Genomic DNA, 22,508 nt, shown 5'->3' on the forward strand with positions numbered 1-22,508 from the left:
TAGTTGTGTGGTTGTAGTCAGTAGTTGGTTGTAGTCAGTTTGTGGGTCAGTAGTTGTGTGGTTGTGGACAGTAGTTGTAGTCAGGTTGTTGTGTGGTTGTAGTCAGTAGTCAGTAGTTGTAGTCAGGTCACTAGTTATGTGGTTGTGGACAGTAGTTATGTGGTTGTAGTCAGTAGTTGTATGTCACTAGTTATGTGGTAGGTCAGTAGTTGTGTGGTTGTAGTCAGTAGTTGTAGTCAGGTCACTAGTTATGTGGTTGTAGTCAGTAGTCAGTAGTTGTGTGGTTGTAGTCAGTAGTTGTAGTCAGGTCACTAGTTGTGTGGTTGTGGACAGTAGTTGTGTGGTTGTAGTCAGTAGTTGTAGTCAGGTCACTAGTTATGTGGTTGTAGTCAGTAGTTGTGTGGTTGTAGTCAGTAGTTGTAGTCAGGTCACTAGTTATGTGGTTGTAGTCAGTAGTTGTGTGGTTGTGGTCAGTAGTTATGTGGTTGTGGTCAGTAGTTTTGGTCTGTTGTTTTGTGGTTGTGGTCAGTTTCTAAACTAAAGTGAAAACTGAAAGAAATGCAATGATAAGTGATCGGGTGAAATATCAGGTCAGCGAATGAACCGTTATGTGGTTGTGGACAAACAACAGCTGCGCTCTATCAATCAGAGCATCAGGATCAACTTACAGGCCTCCCTTTCTTTTTGTGGTTGTACAAACAGACAAACTAGTCAATTGAGTTATTTAGAGCACAATGATAAGTGATCGGGCACAATCCCGAGAAGGAGGACAAAGCTGGTGAGCATTAGACATTTTCTCTGTATCATTCCAGACTGGGAAGCATTCGAAATCTTAGTGCAAGCTGTTTGGTACCAAACAGATTCACAAATCAGTACCAATCAAAAGTTTGGACACACCTACTCATTCCTGGGTTTTTCTTTATTGGTACTACTTTCTACATTGTAGAATAATAGTGAAGACATCAAAACTATGAAATAGCACATATAGAATCATGTAGTAACCAAACAAGTGTTAAACAAATCAGAATATATTTTGTATTTCAGATTCTTCAAAGTAGCCACCCTTTACCTTGATGACATCTTTGCACACTCTTGGCATTCTCTCAACCAGCTTCATGAGGTAGTCACCTGGAATACATTTCAATTGTTCAAAAAGGACATGAAGCTCAGTCAATCCGGAAAATTTCAAGAACTTCACAAAAACCATCAAGCGTTATGATGGAACTGGCTCTCATGAGGACTGCACCAGGAAAGGAAGACCCAGAGTTACCTCTGCTGCAGAGGATAAGTTCATTAGAGTTACCTGCACCTCAGATTGCAGCCCAAGTAAATGCTTCACAGAGTTCAAGTAACAGTTACATCTCAACATCAACGGTTCAGAGGAGACTTCGTGAATCAGGCCTTCATGGTCGAATTGCTGCATAGAAACCATTACTAAATCAAACTTTATTTTTCACATGCGCCGAATACAATAATAAGAAGAGACTTGCTTGGGCCAGAAAACACCACATTGGACTGGTGGACATCTGCCCTTTGGTCTGATTTTTAGTTCCAACCTCTGTGTCTTTGTGAGACGCTGAGTAGGTGAATGGATGATCTCCTCATGTGGGTTCCCACCGTGAAGCATGGAGGAGGAGATGTGATGGTGTGGGGTGCTTTGCTGGTGACACTGTCAGTGATTTATTTAGAATTCAAGGCACACTTAACTAGCATGACTACCACAGCATACTGCAGTGATACACCGTCTGATCTGGTTTATATTCCATTAAACTTGTGTTAAAAACATGCAGGGCTTGACATTAACCTGTTCATACACTTGTCCTTCAGACAAGGAGGTGGTGTTGTTTGATGCAAGAAGCAAATTTATAAAATAACATGCACTATTATTCACATACCATTATTTCAGAGAATCAGACAAATTATTGTCACACCCCTCTGACAGACAGCATGTGAAAGTAAAGAACTGCAGTGTTGTGGTAACAAAGAACATTTTAGAGGTCCCATTATTCATGTTGAATGAATGTCCAATTTATTAACTGAAGATTGAAAACCTCTCTGGCAATATTCTCACACAGCATAACCTGCACCAACTGGTGACACACATTACAGCTGTTGGAGAGAAACTCTGCTGACCTGGTGCAGTCTTGAGCTGAAAAAACGTGTGTCATAAGTTATGTTCAAGAGTGCTTATCAGCGATGAACTGTGATCCACAGTGTGTTTCTCTTGTACTCAAGAGTTGAACTGTGTTTTGGTCTGACTGTTTCTCTTGTACTCAGAGTTGAACTGTGTTTTGGTCTGACTGTTTCTCTGGTACTCAGAGTTGAACTGTGTTTTGGTCTGACTGTTTCTCTTGTACTCAGAGTTGAACTGTGTTTTGGTCTGACTGTTTCTCTTGTACTCAGAGTTGAACTGTGTTTTGGTCTGACTGTTTCTCTTGTACTCAGAGTTGAACTGTGTTTTGGTCTGACTGTTTCTCTGGGACTGTGCTTTTAATAAAAAAAATAAAAAAAATATTTCACCTTTATTTAACCAGGTAGGCCAGTTGAGAACACCTTTATTTAACCAGGTTGGCCAGTTGAGAACACCTTTATTTAACCAGGTTGGCCAGTTGAGAACACCTTTATTTAACCAGGTTGGCCAGTTGAAACACCTTTATTTAACCAGGTAGGCCAGTTGAGAACACCTTTATTTAACCAGGTAGGCCAGTTTTTATTTAACCAGGTTGGCTAGTTGAGAACAAAGTTCTCATTTACAACTGAGACCTGGCCAAGATAAAGTAAAGCAGTGTGACACAAACAACAACACAGAGTTACACATGGGATAAACAAACGTACAGTCAATAACACAATAGAATAATCTATATACAGTGTGTAGTAAGATTATTGAGGTATGTAGTAATGTAGTAATGTAGTAAGATTAGGGAAGTAAGGCAATAAATAGGCCATAGTTGCGAAATAATTACAATTTAGCATTAACACTCGAGTGATAGATGTGCAGATGATTATGTGCAAGTAGAGATAGTGGGGTGCAAAGAGCAAAAAATAAATAACAATATGGGGATGAGGTAGTTGTGTGGGCTATTTACAGATGGGCTGTGTACAGGTGAAATGATCAGTAAGCTGCTCTGACAATTGGTGCTTAAAGTTAGTGAGGGAGATATGAGTCACCAGCTTCAGAGATTTTTGCAATTCGTTCCAGTCACTGGCAGCAGAGAACTGGAACTCACAAGAATTTACTTTCAAAAGTTAAAGTACCTAAAATAAATAAAGGCCAGGGTTTACAGTTGTACAAAGGTATGATAGAGTTGTAAGAATACATTTGTTTTTTTGTTATTGACTAATTCTAGAGATTTGATTAAATATTGAAATATATAAAAATATATTGTATTTGGGGACAGATTTCAAATATTTGTTTTTTGGCGTTTATAAAATGTACCAGAGAGAATGACGAGATTAACGAGAATAACGTATTACGTCATAAATTGTCTGTCATTAAATGACGGAACCCTATTGTTGACCAATCGCCGACGAGGGGGCGTAAAACTTCGGCTACCGACTTCGGCTTGCTTCGAGAAAAATAATGTATTGTGCCCGAACAGCCGAAAAATAAAGTAGCGGAAGTCCAAAACGAACAAAAACTAAACAAAATGTCGTGATATGCCCAGATGTTTTGAACGCGGCAGTAGTGACTGGACTGGCTCTTCTTGCTCTACGAGTCTAAACTTGACATCCATGAAAGGGCCTTCCTGTGGGCGTTTCTTGCAACAATCAACGTCCCCAAAGACACATTCCGCAGCCAGACACATGTCACGTGACGGGGAGGTCAATGATCCTGACAAGAAAAATGGCGGAATTTGAGGAGCTACGGGTAGGCTAAAAAAAATACAACATAAACACTGCTAGCTATACTACGGCTAATCCTTTTATTTAAGCAATTTACGTTTTCGGATAAGGCATTTAATTAGACATCCGCTTCATATTGGCAAAAATTACTTCGCTAACTGTGGAATGGTGCATGTCTGTTTTGCCTAGTTAACAAACTGGTGCTGCTCTCGACATTAGCATGCCGCTAGCTAGCTAACAACAATTAGCCAGCTGTAGGCATTGGCTTTGCAATGCGAACTCGTTTTGTAATATAGCTTCACGTTAATGTACTTTATCTAAAAAAATGCACGTTACCTGTTGAAGGTAAATAATGTTAGTTGACAACAGTGGATAGCTAGTCTATTTACATTAAAATAGGCTATGCTAACATGACTATCTATCAAGGTAGATAGACTATTGTTGTTTTCAGTGTTGCTAGCTAGCTGGACTGCTCTTAACTGTTATAAAAATATATATATATTTTCAGGAATTACTTTCTAAATAAGGTTATTTAGACCGGACCGCTATAAAACAGTACTACAACTAACTCTAATGTAAGAGATCAGTCAAATGATAGTTAGCCATCTGCCATCGACTTGAGATGAGACCGAGGCAAAATTATTTTATTTTATTGGATATTCGGCTTTCTATCGTCAATAGCTATTAAACCAGAAACAGAAGGGGTAACCCAGACAAGTTACAGGGGTTATAAATCTGAAACATCCGTCTATATAGAACGTTTTCTCACCACCAATTACGGTAGCGACCGGAAGTCCAGTCTGGGTAGTGGGAGAAGATGGAACCAGGTGAAACTGGGCCAACATTCTGCAAAGTTTCTCAACGATTTAACATCTATCAAAACAATTATATATTCTGAATCGGGAGGATAGAGAAAAGTTAACTGCTTTTTTTTGTTGAACCCCCCCCCCCCAACTTTCAATCTTCAATAATCTTTTAATTAATAATATTCTTAGATGTAAAGTCCCCTGTTTTACGGGACCTGCTTGGGTCCGACCAAAGTTTTTGCTTATAAATCGATCTGTGGACACCGTTGTTTGAAATGGCTTGCATTGAGCGATAGTAGTATATGTGACTAGGATGTTTAACCTGACACCACTTGAAGCTGGGATGGCCCTCCTACCATTTCATTCGCTCTACCGAATGTCCGTCAACCTCCTGGCTGAGCCCTAGGTCACAGCCACCGACAAAGCACATGCCTGCAATTCTTGCGTTATAGCTCAGCAGGAGAGAGTGGGTTCAGCATTGTAGCACATTCAGAGATCAATTTATAGCCATTAATCTAAAATAACAAATGGATTTTAAACAAAAAAACAACACTTTCTGTTCATCATAGATGGACACGATTAATTTGAGAGGAAAGGCGAGTTCCCTAACGAGCTCAGGAAGCCGAGCTCTGTGAGACCTTCACATTGATGGGGCCAGACATTTTGATCAAGAGAGACCTTTTCAAAATATGCAAATGTTTTCTAAAGCTACACCAACAAATATGTATTTTACAGTTATAAAGGAAGTTAGTCTTTTTATAATTTCATTAAACTATAATTAGAAAGCATATGTCATTTCAAGCCTTATTCATACAGTTGAGTTGAATAGGAAATACATGATATTAAATGTTTAAAATGTTCCTATTTTTTTAATCATATTTATACTGTGTACTTGAGCTTGTGTCCTCAGAAGTGACTATACCTCAGCAATTTATAGTTTTTTTTTTTTTTTTTTTTTTAACCAGAAAGATGATATTGTAACCTTTCTTAGAGGATGCTTTACCTAGTTATTGTTTATGATCTTCATGATAAACAATAACTTTTGGCGATTGTGTAGATTACAATATCGATGACATTTTAACCGGTTCCAACAAAGCCATGACTTTGAAAATGATCTGGATCGGATGGATGGAAAACAAACCACTGCTTTGTTGTTCACATGTTTATTCGTTTTTCTTCTTCTGGTTTTCAATCTTTAACAGCCCATAAACAAAGCGTGTGCCATGACTGAAAATGATCTATTCTGGAGGGAAAAAAATACACACAGAATTCTTTTCTTCTTCTCCCTCCTCCCACTGATTCAGAATATATCATTTTCTTATTCATGAAAGGCTGTGTTTTAAATGCTGCTGTGGTATGAAAACGGGAACAGAATATTGGGCGGTATTATGTTCACGTATGGAACCATGCCCATCGTTCATCATTTGCAGGAATTCTGGGTATTTTGACAAGTTTTCTGTTGCTATTTAAATTGTCCAATGAATGTCCCCAATAACAATACCTATTTGTGTACAGCGTTATTGTATAGCTTTAACAAATTCTTAACCATGAGCATGATTCTGCAGTTCCACCGTTTTCCTTTGCCTACCTAACCAACTAGCTAATGTTGTGTGTTTATTTATTTTTTCCTTTTCAAAAGTCAAGCTCGTCCTCACTCCTCTCTTCGTCCATCGTTTGTCATCCTTGCCAATGCCATGCTCTTCCCATGTTTAATCTGATCTAACGGTTCTGGCATTTATTCTCATTCAACATTTTAGATGCTTAACGGTCACATATAATAAGGATTTGTAAGAAACAAGGAAATACACACGTAGGAGCGATCGAGCATGGACCGTATAATGAAGGGTCAGTTGGGCTTTTCTTACTTTCCTGTTCGGGGGGTTGTTATGTGAAGAGGGGGTTGTTATGTGAAGAGGGGGGTTGTTATGTGAAGAGGGGGGTCCTGTTCTGGGGGTTGTTATGTGAAGGGGGGTCCTGTTCTGGGGGTTGTTATGTGAAGGGGGGTGGTCCTGTTCTGGGGGGCTGTTATGTGAAGAGGGGGTCCTGTTCTGGGGGTTGTTATGTGAAGAGTGGGGGTCCTGTTATGGGGGTTCTTATGTGAAGCGGGGGGGTCCTGTTCTGGGGGTTGTTATGTGAAGGGGGTGGTCCTGTTCTGGGGATTGTTATGTGAAGGGGGTCCTGTTCTGGGGGTTGTTATGTGGGGGGTGTCCTGTTCTGGGGGTTGTTATGTGAAGAGGGGGTCCTGTTCTGGGGGTTGTTATGTGAAGGGGGGGTCCTGTTCTGGAGGGTTGTTATGTTAAGGGGGGGGTGTTATGTGAAGGGGTCCTGTTCTGGGGGTTGTTATGGGGGGGGGTCCTGTTCTGGGGGTTATGTGAAGGGGGGTCCTGTTCTGGGGAGGGGGGGTCCTGTTCTGGAGGGTTGTTATGTGAAGGGGAGTCGGGGGGTTCTGTTCTGGAGGGTTGTTATGTGGGGGGTCCTGTTATTGGGGGTTGTTATGTGGGGGGTATCAAATGTGTAATAATAATTGTGTTGGAATAGCTCTATTCTGGGTAGTTTCACCTCGCCATTGACATGATTGGTGTTTTTGCTTTTAAAGCCAATATTGCTAACCTGGCTGTGCCATGTAAGGATAACACGAGTCATTGTTTTGTTAGGATATCAGAATGTACAGCCGATATATTCTCTCTGACAGCTGAATCCTAGTTACATACTTTTACACTTTTTACAACTTCAAAATGAGGCTAATCAACTGAACTAAAGAAAACAACATGGCATAAAAACTTGAATTTTCCTCAAGTGGCAAAAATGATTTAGCCTAATCATTCCTAATCATGTTTTTATCAATGTCTTAATTGATGCATTACATTAACAATGACATGGTAGCCTGTGGTAGTCTGTGTTCTGACGTCTCCCCTTGTCTTTCCAGAGCATGGTGTCAAGTTTCAGAGTGTCAGAGCTACAAGTGTTACTGGGCTTCGCTGGGCGTAACAAGAGTGGTCCCAAGCATGAGCTCCTTCTGAGGGTCTTGCACCTCCTGAAGAACTCCTCCTGCAGTCCAGCCGTCCAGATCAAAATCAAGGAACTTTATCGACGCCGCTATCCCAGGACGATAGACACTTGTCTTACCGACTTGGCTGCAATTAAGTCTGCGTTCTCCACGGCAGAGGAAGGCGGTGATGTTACCGTGGTAACCTCTGACCTCAGTGACCTGTCCCTGACGGCGCCAGTGTCTCCCGGGACTTTGACCTGGCGTCCGATTCGCTGCTCCTCTCTGGTGATTCGCTGCTGCTCCACGAGGAGACCAATAAGGAGCTGAGGATGAACCTCCAGCAGCCCGCCCCTCTCGTCCCTCCAGTCCACCCAGACGTCCAGATGAAGTCTCTGCCGTTCTACGACGTGTTGGACATCCTGGTTAAACCCTCCAGCCTGGGTCAGTGTCTCTCTGGTAAATCTATCTCGTTGGACCTCTACCATCTTACTGGCCAGGCTTTACATTGATGAAATGAATGATTACTGTTTTATTTATTTTCCCTTTATTTAACCAGGAAGGAAGTCCTGATTGACTCTGATTAGGTGTGTGAATCATTGTTCTCGCTTGTCGCAAAATTATTCTTGTTGTCCTGAAACCAGGTCGCAATTGCCAGCTCGCAATTGTAAATGAGAAGAACTTGTTCTCAACTTGCCTACCTGGTTAAATAAAGGTGAAATAAAAATAAATAAAACCCGAGTGACGCAGCGGTCTAAGGCATCTGCATCTCAGTACAAGAGGCGTTACTACAGTCCCTGGTTCGAATCCAGGCTGTATCACATCCGGTCGTGATTGGGAGTCCCATTGGGCGGCACACAATTGGCCCAGTGTTGTCCGGGTGTGGCTCGGGTAGACCAGTCATTGTAAATAAGAATTTGTTGTTAACTGACTTGCCTAGTTAAATAAAGGTTAAATAATTAAATGGGTAATAAAACAACGACCTATAGGCCACTAACTTTAGACAAGTTCTCCTAGTTCTGAATGGTTTGGATGGGTTTATAGGGCAAGCTTAAGCAATATAATACAAGCTCTGCCTATCTCTCTCGTAATCTAGGTGGACGTTCCATCATATTTCTGGCCAGACATGACATTACTGATGAAGGAGTCTTGTGATTAAGTGCCTGAATGTTTGTTAATTCTGGTCATAATCTGATGTCCATTTGTCTGGTTGTCCTTTCCACTTCAGAGCCTTAAACCAGCCTATAGGCACTAATTTGAGACATTTCTCAAATTCGCATAGATCGAAAATTATGGCTGATGATATAGTAGCTCTGCCTATCTCTCTGGTAATGTTGGCATTACGGCCTATCTCTCTGGTAATGTTGGCATTACGGCCTATCTCTCTGGTAATGTTGACATGCTGCCTATCTCTCTGGTAATGTTGACATGCTGCCTATCTCTCTGGTAATGTTGACATGCTGCCTATCTCTCTGGTAATGTTGACATGCTGCCTATCTCTCTGGTAATGTTGACATGCTGCCTATCTCTCTGGTAATGTTGGCATTACGGCCTATCTCTCTGGTAATGTTGACATGCTGCCTATCTCTCTGGTAATGTTGTCATGCTGCCTATCTCTCTGGTAATGTTGTCATGCTGCCTATCTCTCTGGTAATGTTGTCATGCTGCCTATCTCTCTGGTAATGTTGTCATGCTGCCTATCTCTCTGGTAATGTTGACATGCTGCCTATCTCTCTGGTAATGTTGACATGCTATCTCTCTGGTAATGTTGGCATTACGGCCTATCTCTCTGGTAATGTTGACATGCTGCCTATCTCTCTGGTAATGTTGACATGCTGCCTATCTCTCTGGTAATGTTGACATGCTGCCTATCTCTCTGGTAATGTTGACATGCGGCCTATCTCTCTGGTAATGTTGACATGCTGCCTATCTCTCTGGTAATGTTGACATTACGGCCTATCTCTCTGGTAATGTTGACATTGCTGCCTATCTCTCTGGTAATGTTGACATGCTGCCTATCTCTCTGGTAATGTTGACATGCTGCCTATCTCTCTGGTAATGTTGACATTACGGCCTATCTCTCTGGTAATGTTGACATTACGGCCTATCTCTCTGGTAATGTTGACATTGCTGCCTATCTCTCTGGTAATGTTGACATGCTGCCTATCTCTCTGGTAATGTTGACATGCTGCCTATCTCTCTGGTAATTTGACATTACGGCCTTTTGGTAATTTGACATGCCATCTCTCTGGTAATGTTGACATCCTTCTTCTACTAATGTTGAATGCTGCATCTGTAATGTTGACATGCTGCCTATCTCTCTGGTAAGTTGACATACTTCATCTTCGCCTGTTGACATGCGCCTATCTCTCTGGTAATGTTGAGGTGTGCATTTCTGGGTATGGGCTGCCTGTCTCTGGTAATTTTCCCTTCTCTCTGGTAATGTTGACATGCTGCCTATCTCCTGGTAATAGTTGCTGTTCTCTCTGGTAATTTGACATTCTTGCCTATCTTTCTTAAATGGGCACTTCGGCCTACCAGGTAATGTTGTCAGAAGGGACTGACATGCTGCCTGTCTCTCTGGTAATGTTGACATGCTGCCTGTCTCTCTGGTAATGTTGACATTACTGACATTACTTGTGTTTTGTTTTCCATCATGTCCTAATCTGATGGATTCTACTAGGAAGAGCACTGTTCAGTCATACCACCAGGCATCTTCATTTTATTTAACTAGTCAGAAGTCAGTTCAGTACAAATTCTTATTTTCAATCTACTCCTGACCAACAGTTCTGGTTAACTGCCTTAACAGTTCCTAGGGGCAGAAGGGACTACACAGATACAACTGTACCTTGTCAATTCGGCATCTATTTTATTTAACTTGCAACCAGTTCAGTACAAATTCTTATTTTCAATACACCTAACCACTAGGCTACTGCCTGTTCAGGGGCAGAACTACACTCTTTGAACCACTTCCGGTTACTAGTCCAACACTCTAATCACTAGGCTACCCTGCCGCCTCTACACTCTAACCACTAGGCTACCCTGCCGCCTCTACACTCTAACCACTAGGCTACCCTGCCGCCTCTACACTCTAACCACTAGGCTACGCTGCCGCCTCTACACTCTAACCACTAGGCTACCCTGCCGCCCCCTGGAGGAGCCCCAGAGGAGATTTACCTTCAAAACATCTTGTTTATTGCTTTTCAAATGTAGTTTTTCTGATTTTGTTTCTTGTAGGTTTTGTCTGTCAGAAACAAGTTGTCCCCAAGAAGACAACTACCCCAACAGTCTCTGTATTAAAGTGAATGGGAAGCTCTTCCCCTTGCCGGTACGTTACTGTTTTTTCAGCTGGTCTAGGATCAGGTCCCAGCTGTTTACGTGACCTTCATTCATTATGATCTAAAAGGCAAAACAGATCGTAGATCAGCCCATAGTGAGACTATTTCTAATATCACGTGATGGTAAAGTTGATAACACACATATGTTTGTTGTTTTTCAGGGTTATGCCCCGCCCCTAAAAATGGAGTGGAACAGAAGAGACCGGGAAGACCTCTAAATATCACCTCATTGGTCAGATTGTCCTCTGCCGTACCCAATCAGATCTCTGTAACGTGGGCAGCCCCGAAATTGGAAAGGTATTGTAAGCACTAACATGCTGATCAATGTATTTTCACTATTTTATTGTGAACTTAATTTATAGTAGTGGCAATTGTAAAGATCCTTTTTGCATCATAGATTTCATTAGGCCTTTCAAGCTGATGTGTCGTTCCTGGCGTTCTCCGCGTGTCGTTCCTGGCGTTCTCCGCGTGTCGTTTCCTGGCGTTCTCCGCGTGTCGTTTCCTGGCGTTCTCCGCGTGTCGTTCCTGGCGTTCTCCGGCGTGTCGTTCCTGGCGTTCTCCGCGTGTCGTTTCCTGGCGTTCTCCGTGTGCGTTCTCGCGTGTCGTTCCTGGCGTTCTCCGCGTGTCGGCTTCCTGGCGTTCTCCGGCGTGTCGTTCCTGGCGTTCTCCGCGTGTCGTTCCTGGCGTTCTCCGGCGTGTCGTTCCTGGCGTTCTCCGCGTGTCGTTCCTGGCGTTCTCCGTGTCCCAGGCGTTCTCCGCGTGTCGTTCCTGGCGTTCTCGGCGTGTCGTTCCTGCGTTCTCCGGCGTGTCGTTCCTGGCGTTCTCCGGCGTGTCGTTCCTGGCGTTCTCAGCGTGTCGTTTCTGGCGTTCTCCGGCGTGTCGTTCCTGGCGTTCTCCGCGTTCTCGTGTCGTTCCTGGCGTTCTCCGCGTGTCGTTCCTGGCGTTCTCCGCGTGTCGTTCCTGGCGTTCTCCGGCGTGTCGTTCCAGGCGTTCTCCGCGTGTCGTTCCTGGCGTTCTCCGCGTGTCGTTCCTGGCGTTCTCCGTGTCGTGTCGTTCTCTGGCGTTCTCCGCGTGTCGTTCCTGGCGTTCTCCGGCGTGTCGTTCTGGCGTTCTCGGCGTCCTTCTCGCGTGTCGTTCTGGCGTTCTCCGGCGTGTCGTTCCTGGCGTTCTCCGGCGTGTCGTTCCTGGCGTTCTCCGGCGTGTCGTTCCAGGCGTTCTCCGCGTGTCGTTCCAGGCGTTCTCCGGCGTGTCGTTCCTGGCGTTCTCCGCGTGTCGTTCCTGGCGTTCTCCGCGTGTCGTTCCTGGCGTTCTCCGCGTGTCGTTTGAAGCGGACAGATCATTCTATTTCTCTGCCTGTTGTTCCAGACGTACTCCATGTCGGTGTACCTGGTGAGACAGGTCACCTCGCCTCTACTGCTGCAGAGGCTCAGGATGAAGGGCATTAGAAACCCAGACCACTCCAGAGCGCTGAGTAAGCACACACACACACACACACACACACACACACACACACACACACACACACACACACGTGTGGTCACACTCGTATGGACTCACACTAACTCACACATGAACATAAATTAGAGAACAGGCTCATTGCAATTGATTCCCACTGAATCCCACGTTTGTGGTAAATCTGTAATGTCCTTCAAATCTTCTCTGTCTTGCAGTAAAAGAGAAGCTGACAGCAGACCCCGATAGTGAGATTGCCACAACCAGCCTGAGGGTGTCGCTCATGTGCCCCGTGAGTATAACATGCTGGGGGAAAAAACTACTTTTATACAAATCAGTCTGGTACCACTTTTACAGACAGACAAAGATACGTGTTACAAATATGTAAAGTGAAATTGGCCAATTCATCTCTCTTTTTCATCTCTCTTTTTCTGTCTCTCTGTCTCTCTCTCTCTCTCTCTCTCTCTCTCTCTCTCTCTGTCTCTCTGTCTCTCTGTCTCTCTCTCTCTCTGTCTCTCTGTCTCTCTCTCTCTCTCTCTCTGTCTCTCTGTCTCTCTCTCTGTCTCTCTCTCTGTCTCTCTCTGTCTCTCTCTGTCTCTCTCTCTCTGTCTCTCTCTCTGTCTCTCTCTCTCTGTCTCTCTCTCTCTGTCTCTCTCTCTCTGTCTCTCTCTCTGTCTCTCTCTCTGTCTGTCTCTCTCTCTCTCTGTCTCTCTCTCTGTCTCTCTGTCTCTCTCTCTGTCTCTCTCTCTGTCTCTCTCTCTGTCTCTCTCTCTGTCTCTCTCTCTGTCTCTCTCTCTGTCTCTCTCTCTCTCTCTCTCTCTCTCTCTCTCTCTCTCTCTCTCTCTGTAGCTTGGTAAAATGCGTCTGACTGTGCCGTGTCGAGCTGTCACCTGTTCCCACCTGCAGTGTTTTGACGCAGCCCTCTACCTGCAGATGAATGAGAAGAAACCCACCTGGGTCTGTCCTGTCTGTGACAAGAAGGCCCCCTACGAGAGCCTCATCATCGATGGGTTGGTACCCCTCTCTATAATAATACCTGGGTCTGTCCTGTCTGTGACAAGAAGGCCCCCTACGAGAGCCTCATCATCGATGGGTTGGTACCCCTCTCTATAATAATACCTGGGTCTGTCCTGTCTGTGACAAGAAGGCCCCCTACGAGAGTTTCATCATCGAGGGGTTGGTACCCCTCTCTATAATAATACCTGGGTCTGTCCTGTCTGTGACAAGAAGACCCCTACGAGACCTCATCATCGATGGGTTGGTACCCCTCTCTATAATAATACCTGGGTCTGTCCTGTCTGTGACAAGAAGACCCCCTACGAGAGCCTCATCATCGATGGGTTGGTACCCCTCTCTATAATAATACCTGGGTCTGTCCTGTCTGTGACAAGAAGACCCCCTACGAGAGCCTCATCATCGAGGGGTTGGTACCCCTCTCTATAATAATACCTGGGTCTGTCCTGTCTGTGACAAGAAGGCCCCCTACGAGAGCCTCATCATCGATGGGTTGGTACCCCTCTCTATAATAATACCTGGGTCTGTCCTGTCTGTGACAAGAAGGCCCCCTACGAGAGCCTCATCATCGATGGGTTGGTACCCCTCTCTATAATAATACCTGGGTCTGTCCTGTCTGTGACAAGAAGGCCCCCTACGAGAGCCTCATCATCGATGGGTTGGTACCCCTCTCTATAATAATACCTGGGTCTGTCCTGTCTGTGACAAGAAGACCCCCTACGAGAGCCTCATCATCGATGGGTTGGTACCCCTCTCTATAATAATACCTGGGTCTGTCCTGTCTGTGACAAGAAGACCCCCTACGAGAGCCTCATCATCGAGGGGTTGGTACCCCTCTCTATAATAATACCTGGGTCTGTCCTGTCTGTGACAAGAAGGCCCCCTACGAGAGCCTCATCATCGATGGGTTGGTACCCCTCTCTATAATAATACCTGGGTCTGTCCTGTCTGTGACAAGAAGACCCCCTACGAGAGCCTCATCATCGAGGGGTTGGTACCCCTCTCTATAATAATACCTGGGTCTGTCCTGTCTGTGACAAGAAGACCCCCTACGAGAGCCTCATCATCGAGGGTTGGTACCCCTCTCTATAATAATACCTGGGTCTGTCCTGTCTGTGACAAGAAGACCCCTACGAGAGCCTCATCATCGATGGGTTGGTACCCCTCTCTATAATAATACCTGGGTCTGTCCTGTCTGTGACAAGAAGACCCCCTACGAGAGCCTCATCATCGATGGGTTGGTACCCCTCTCTATAATAATACCTGGGTCTGTCCTGTCTGTGACAAGAAGACCCCCTACGAGAGCCTCATCATCGATGGGTTGGTACCCCTCTCTATAATAATACCTGGGTCTGTCCTGTCTGTGACAAGAAGACCCCCTACGAGAGCCTCATCATCGATGGGTTGGTACCCCTCTCTATAATAATACCTGGGTCTGTCCTGTCTGTGACAAGAATGCCCCTACGAGAGCCTCATCATCGATGGGTTGGTACTCCTCTCTATAATAATACCTGGGTCTGTCCTGTCTGTGACAAGAAGACCCCCTACGAGAGCCTCATCATCGATGGGTTGGTACCCCTCTCTATAATAATACCTGGGTCTGTCCTGTCTGTGACAAGAATGCCCCCTACGAGAGCCTCATCATCGATGGGTTGGTACCCCTCTCTATAATAATACCTGGGTCTGTCCTGTCTGTGACAAGAAGGCCCCCTACGAGAGCCTCATCATCGATGGGTTGGTACCCCTCTCTATAATAATACCTGGGTCTGTCCTGTCTGTGACAAGAAGACCCCCTACGAGAAACCTCATCATCGATGGGTTGGTACCCCTCTCTATAATAATACCTGGGTCTGTCCTGTCTGTGACAAGAAGACCCCCTACGAGAACCTCATCATCGAGGGGTTGGTACCCCTCTCTATAATAATACCTGGGTCTGTCCTGTCTGTGACAAGAAGACCCCCTACGAGAGCCTCATCATCGAGGGGTTGGTACCCCTCTCTATAATAATACCTGGGTCTGTCCTGTCTGTGACAAGAAGGCCCCCTACGAGAGCCTCATCATCGAGGGGTTGGTACCGTTCTATAAAACACAGAACAAAAATAGAAACGCAACATGTAAAGTAGTGATGCACCGATATCCGATGTTAAACATTTTAGCGTCCTTTTACGCTTTCTAGTTCAGTTAAATAGTTAACACACGCACATGGATCTCAAGAGGCGTTGCTACAGTCCCTGGTTCGATTCCAGGCTGTATCACATCCGGCCGTGATTGGGAGGCCCACAGTGCGGCGCACAATTGGCCCAGCATCGTCCGGGTTTGGCCGGGGTAGGCCGTTACTGTAAGTAAGAATTTGTTCTTAACTGACTTGCCTAGTTATATAAAGATTGTCATTTACCTATTTCCCCATTTAATATATAATAATAATAATAATATATGCCATTTAGCTGACGCTTTTATCCAAAGCGACTTACAGTCATGTGTGCATACATTCTACGTATGGGTGGTCCCGGGAATCGAACCCACAACCCTGGCGTTACAAGCGCCATGCTCTACCAACTGAGCCACAGAAGGACCACCCATTTACCAGTAAAACATCATCAAATCTGATTTCTTTCACTTACTTGCTGTGCTGTTTCGTTGTTCAGTCGTTTCTCAACCAGCATTTCTATGGAACGTTGTTTGAGTCTTAGCATGTCAAAAAATATACCATTTAACACGATTTGACGTGTCAATTAAGCTTGTTGACCAATCAGGGACCTGAATATGACTGCAAGTCACAAAGTAATTTAACGCGCTCATACATTTTTTTACGTACTTATTACACATTGATTACTCGTATTTCATTACATTACATTTCCTATGTCACAACGATTCATTGACACGTATGCTATGATGCTGTATGCTATGATGCTGGAAAAGTTGTCAAACACCAACTATCTGTTTCAGTGCTGGTCATAAAAGCTCATGGATACAAACAAAAGCAACTATCTGTTTCAGTAGCTGTAGTTAGTTAGCTAGCTAACTATATAGCTAGGTGTCATCATCTAAAATAACCTAATTTATAAGACAGTTCTAACTTGTTTTAATGGTGGTCGTCTATGTGAAGCAAGCCACAATAAGGATTAGCCACAATAGTGGACTTTGCAGTTAACCTTCAAAATAAAAGTCAATGACATACTTATATTTGGAAGGCAAACTGCGAATTTGTTACTGTAATTTAATTATGCAAACCACATGTAACCACGCCAGCCCAGGACCTCTAAATCCGGCTTCTGCTGGATCGTCTGAGACCAGCCACCCAGACTGCTGATGAAACTGTGGGTTTGCACAACTGAAGAATTTCTGCACAAACTGTCAGAAACGGTCTCAGGGAAGCTCATCTGCGTGCTTGTTGTCCTCACCAGGATCTTGACCTGACTGACCTGACCGGACTGGTTTTCTGATCCACGCCCTTTCTGTGACCAACTGATGCATATCTATATTCCCAGTCATGTGAAATCCATAGATTAGGGCCTAATGAATTGATTTAAATTGACTTGAGTTCCTCATATTAACTGTAACTCAGTAAAAAATCTTTGTTGCATGTTATTTTTATATATATACATCATGTTTTTGGACCATTTTCAATGTTGTTTACAATGTATTCTTCAACAGAACTGCTGGACCGATGGTCACCACATTTTTCAAGACTCTTGCTTAAACAATATTGTCGCCATGAGCCAATGAACTTGCATGAATTATTTTTTCCTGTCCAACAGTGCCACCATGTGGACAAACTGAAATATACTTTTATACAGGTTATCTCGAACTCGTCACTTTGAGTCAAACAGATCAAGAGTTATAGCCAAGTGCCCGTTATAGCGCCACCGTGTGGTTAATATGAATCTGCTTGAATGTGTTGAGTCTTGACAATTTTTTGAACATATGTACTAAAGTTTTGTTAAAATACAAAATATCCGTGTCGGAGTTGTATGCATTTATGTGCCATTTATGTGCAAGACCACGCCCACACGAAAGGTCAGTAGCGGCCATGTTGTTTGAGATGCTATCCTGCAAAAACATTATTTGTGAGAAGGTTGGTCCATAAATGCCACATATCTCGTTTTGTACAGATGGGTCATTTTGTGCCAGAGGGAGTAACGTTTTAAAAGTGTCTTTAACTGAATAAAGTCCACGTTTTAAAAGTGGACTTTAAAGTGGGTCCTTTATGGGAGGGCCAAATGTGTTCCTTGTCAGGAGAGGACCTACGTACTGAATTTCAGGACTGTAGGCACACGGGGTGAGGGGCCGCGTGACCTTTCCAAGTTTGCATTGTTAATCGCTTGTTAATGCTCCACCATGTTGCCAATAGTGCATGGTATTGGATGTTTTTTTAACCATAATGCAAGGTGGAAATTTGCTCTTTTTTTCCCAGCAGAAGTGAAATCATAATCGATGGCAGAAAATGCATTCGGGTTTCACTGCTTTTTTTCACTACCTTTATTTAACCCGGCAAGTCAGTTAAGAACACATTCATATTTTACAATGACGACCTAGGAACAGTGGGTTAACTGCCTGTTCAGGGGCAGAACGACCTTGTCAGCTCGGGGGTTTGAACTCGCAACCTTCCGGTTACTAGTCCAACGCTCTAACCACTAGGCTACCCTGCCGCCCCCAATGATTAGTGATGATAATAATGATGACTATCATGATAATAATGACGACGATGATGATAATGACAATAATACAATAATATTGATGATGATAAGATTATAATGACAATCATTATGATGACAAAAATGATCATGATAATAATCTGTCCCTCTGTCTGTCAGGTTGTTCATGGAGATTCTGAACGACTGTTCCGATGTGGATGAGATCAAGTTCCAGGAGGATGGGACCTGGTGCCCCATCAGACCAAGGAAAGAGGCCCTCAGTGTGTCCTCAACCTGTATCCCCAAAATAGAACGTAAGTCCTCCTGTAGACATCATCCGTATCTGCTATACTGTATCTATAGTATACCTACTGACTGATCGGTCACTTCATACTCATCTCTCCTCCTCCAGCGCGTCCATGTGCCGTGGTCCCCTCCCACAGCGAGCTCAGCTCAACCAATAAGAAGGCAGACGTGATCGACCTGACCCTGGAGAGCTCATCAGAGGAGGAGGAGGAGGAAGAGGGAGCCTGATCCGCCACTGAAGAAGAGATGCCTCTACATGTCCAAGACAGAGGAGGTTCACGCCAAGGGGGTGAGTTCAAGTCGAATTTGATTTGGCACATGCGCCGAATACATACAACAGGCGTAGTAGACCTTATAGTGAAATGCTGAATACAACAGGTGTAGTAGACCTTATAGTGAAATGCTGAATACAACAGGCGTAAATGTAGACCTTATAGTGAAATGCTGAATACAACAGGCGTAGGACCTCTGAATACAACCTTACAGTGAAATGCTGAATACAACAGGCATAGTAGACCTTATAGTGAAATGCTGAATACAACAGGCGTAGTAGACCTTATAGTGAAATGCTGAATACAACAGGCGTAGTAGACCTCACAGTGAAATGCTGAATACAACAGGCGTAGTAGACCTTATAGTGAAATGCTGAATACAACAGGCGTAGGTCGACCTTACAGTGAAATGCTGAATACAACAGGCGTAGTAGACCTTATAGTGAAATGCTGGTGTAATACAACAGGCGTAGTAGACCTTATAGTGAAATGCTGAATACAACAGGCGTAGTAGACCTCACAGTGAAATGCTGAATACAACAGGCGTAGTAGACCTTATAGTGAAATGCTGAATACAACAGGCGTAATAGACCTTATAGTGAAATGCTGAATACAACAGGCGTAGGTCGACCTTACAGTGAAATGCTGAATACAACAGGCGTAGGTAGACCTTACAGTGCAATGCTGAATACAACAGGTGTAGGTCGACCTTATAGTGAAATGCTGAATACAACAGGTGTAGTAGACCTTACAGTGAAATGCTGAATACAACAGGTGTAGTAGACCTTACAGTGAAATGCTGAATACAACAGGTGTAGTAGACCTTACAGTGAAATGCTGAATACAACAGGTGTAGTAGACCTCACAGTGAAATGCTGAATACAACAGGTGTAGACCTTACAGTGAAATGCTGAATACAACAGGTGTAGTAGACCTTATAGTGAAATGCTGAATACAACAGGTGTAGTAGACCTTACAGTGAAATGCTGAATACAACAGGTGTAGTAGACCTTATAGTGAAATGCTGAATACAACAGGTGTAGTAGACCTTACAGTGAAATGCTGAATACAACAGGTGTAGTAGACCTTATAGTGAAATGCTGAATACAACAGGTGTAGTAGACCTTATAGTGAAATGCTGAATACAACAGGTGTAGTAGACCTTATAGTGAAATGCTGAATACAACAGGTGTAGTAGACCTTATAGTGAAATGCTGAATACAACAGGTGTAGGTAGACCTTACAGTGAAATGCTGAATACAACAGGTGTAGTAGACCTTACAGTGAAATGCTGAATACAACAGGTGTAGACCTAGAAATGCTGAATACAACAGGTGTCACAGTGAAATGCTGAATACAACAGGTGTAGTAGACCTGAGTAGACCTTAGTGAAATGCTGAATACAACAGGTGTAGACCTAGTGAAATGCTGAATACAACAGGTGTAGTAGACCTTATAGTGAAATGCTGAATACAACAGGTGTAGTAGACCTTATAGTGAAATGCTGAATACAACAGGTGTAGTAGACCTTATAGTGAAATGCTGAATACAACAGGTGTAGTAGACCTCACAGTGAAATGCTGAATACAACAGGTGTAGTAGACCTCACAGTGAAATGCTGAATACAAAATGCAGGTGTAGTAGACCTCACAGTGAAATGCTGAATACAACAGGTGTAGTAGACCTCACAGTGAAATGCTGAATACAACAGGTGTAGGTAGACCTCACAGTGAAATGCTGAATACAACAGGTGTAGTAGACCTTACAGTGAAATGCTGAATACAACAGGTGTAGTAGACCTCACAGTGAAATGCTGAATACAACAGGCGTAGTAGACCTTATAGTGAAATGCTGAATACAACAGGTGTAGTAGACCTCACAGTGAAATGCTGAATACAACAGGTGTAGTAGACCTTATAGTGAAATGCTGAATACAACAGGTGTAGTAGACCTCACAGTGAAATGCTGAATACAACAGGTGTAGTAGACCTTATAGTGAAATGCTGAATACAACAGGTGTAGTAGACCTTATAGTGAAATGCTGAATACAACAGGTGTAGTAGACCTCACAGTGAAATGCTGAATACAACAGGTGTAGTAGACCTTATAGTGAAATGCTGAATACAACAGGTGTAGTAGACCTCACAGTGAAATGCTGAATACAAAGGTGTAGGTAGACCTTACAGTGAAATGCTGAATACAACAGGTGTAGTAGACCTCACAGTGAAATGCTGAATACAACAGGTGTAGTAGACCTTACAGTGAAATGCTGAATACAACAGGCGTAGGTAGACCTTACAGTGAAATGCTGAATACAACAGGTGTAGTAGACCTCACAGTGAAATGCTGAATACAACAGGTGTAGTAGACCTCACAGTGAAATGCTGAATACAACAGGTGTAGTAGACCTTTCAGTGAAATGCTGAATACAACAGGTGTAGTAGACCTCACAGTGAAATGCTGAATACAACAGGTGTAGTAGACCTTACAGTGAAATGCTGAATACAACAGGTGTAGTAGACCTTACAGTGAAATGCTGAATACAACAGGTGTAGTAGACCTCACAGTGAAATGCTGAATACAACAGGTGTAGTAGACCTTACAGTGAAATGCTGAATACAACAGGTGTAGTAGACCTCACAGTGAAATGATGAATACAACAGGTGTAGTAGACCTCACAGTGAAATGCTGAATACAACAGGTGTAGTAGACCTTATAGTGAAATGCTGAATACAACAGGTGTAGTAGACCTTACAGTGAAATGCTGAATACAACAGGTGTAGTAGACCTTACAGTGAAATGCTGAATACAACAGGCGTAGGTAGACCTCACAGTGTAATGCTTACTTAAAGTCCATAACCAACAATGCAGTTCAAGAAATAGAATTAAGAAAATATTTACTAAATAAAGTTTTTAAAAAATAATAATAATAATAACTGAAATCGTCGCTACTCGGGCTGTAGTGGTCATGACATTCTGTCAGCCGGTAACTGTCATGTAATAATATAATAATAATAATATATGCCATTTAGCAGACGCTTTTATCCAAAGCGACTTACAGTCATGTGTGCATACATTCTACGTATGGGTGGTCCCGGGAATCGAACCCACTACCCTGGCGTTACAAGCGCCATGCTCTACCAACTGTGCTACAGAAGGACTGCCGGTCTCCCGGTAATTGACCGTTAATGAACAAGCCCTTTTAGCATCTCCTGGCTTCCACTCATACAAGCCAGGACCTTTAGCTACATTTAGAAAGCAGACAAATCCATTTAATGTACACACACCGGGGGAACGATACCGATATTTCAAATTTGAGCGGTCTTTTAAGCATTCTAGTACAGTTAATCTCTCTGGGATATGTGGGATGCTAGCACCTCGCCAACAGCCAGTGAAATTGCAGGGCGCCAAATTCAAAACAACAAAAATACCATAATTAAAATTCCTCAAACATACAAGTATTTTACACCATTTTAAAGATAAACTTGTTGTAAATCCAGCCACAGTGTCCGATTTCAAATATGCTTTACTGCGAAAGCACACCAAACGATTGTTAGGTCAGAGCCAAGTCACAGAAAACCATACAGCCATTTTCCAGCCAAGGAGAGGGCTCACAAAAGACAGAAATAGCGATTAAATTAATCACTAACCTTTGATGATCTTTATCATATGGCACTCACAGGACTTCATGTTACACAATAAATGTGTTTTGTTCGATAAAGTTAATCTTAATGTCCAAAAACCTCATTTGAAATTGGTGTGTTATGTTCAGAAATGCATTGTCTCAAACAAACATCCGGTGAAAGTGCAGAGCCACATCAAATTACAGAAATACTCATAATAAACATTGATAAGAG

General features: G+C 43.4%; 1 pseudogene; it reads left to right on the forward strand.

The window, feature by feature from the left end:
• The first annotated feature begins 3,814 nt into the window (after positions 1-3,814).
• The window catches only part of LOC127911918 (E3 SUMO-protein ligase PIAS2-like), a 49,207-nt pseudogene continuing 30,513 nt past the window's right edge, over positions 3,815-22,508 (forward strand).

The sequence above is a fragment of the Oncorhynchus keta genome, chromosome 25 (genome assembly GCF_023373465.1).
Source record: "Oncorhynchus keta strain PuntledgeMale-10-30-2019 chromosome 25, Oket_V2, whole genome shotgun sequence".
Taxonomy (NCBI): domain Eukaryota; kingdom Metazoa; phylum Chordata; class Actinopteri; order Salmoniformes; family Salmonidae; genus Oncorhynchus; species Oncorhynchus keta.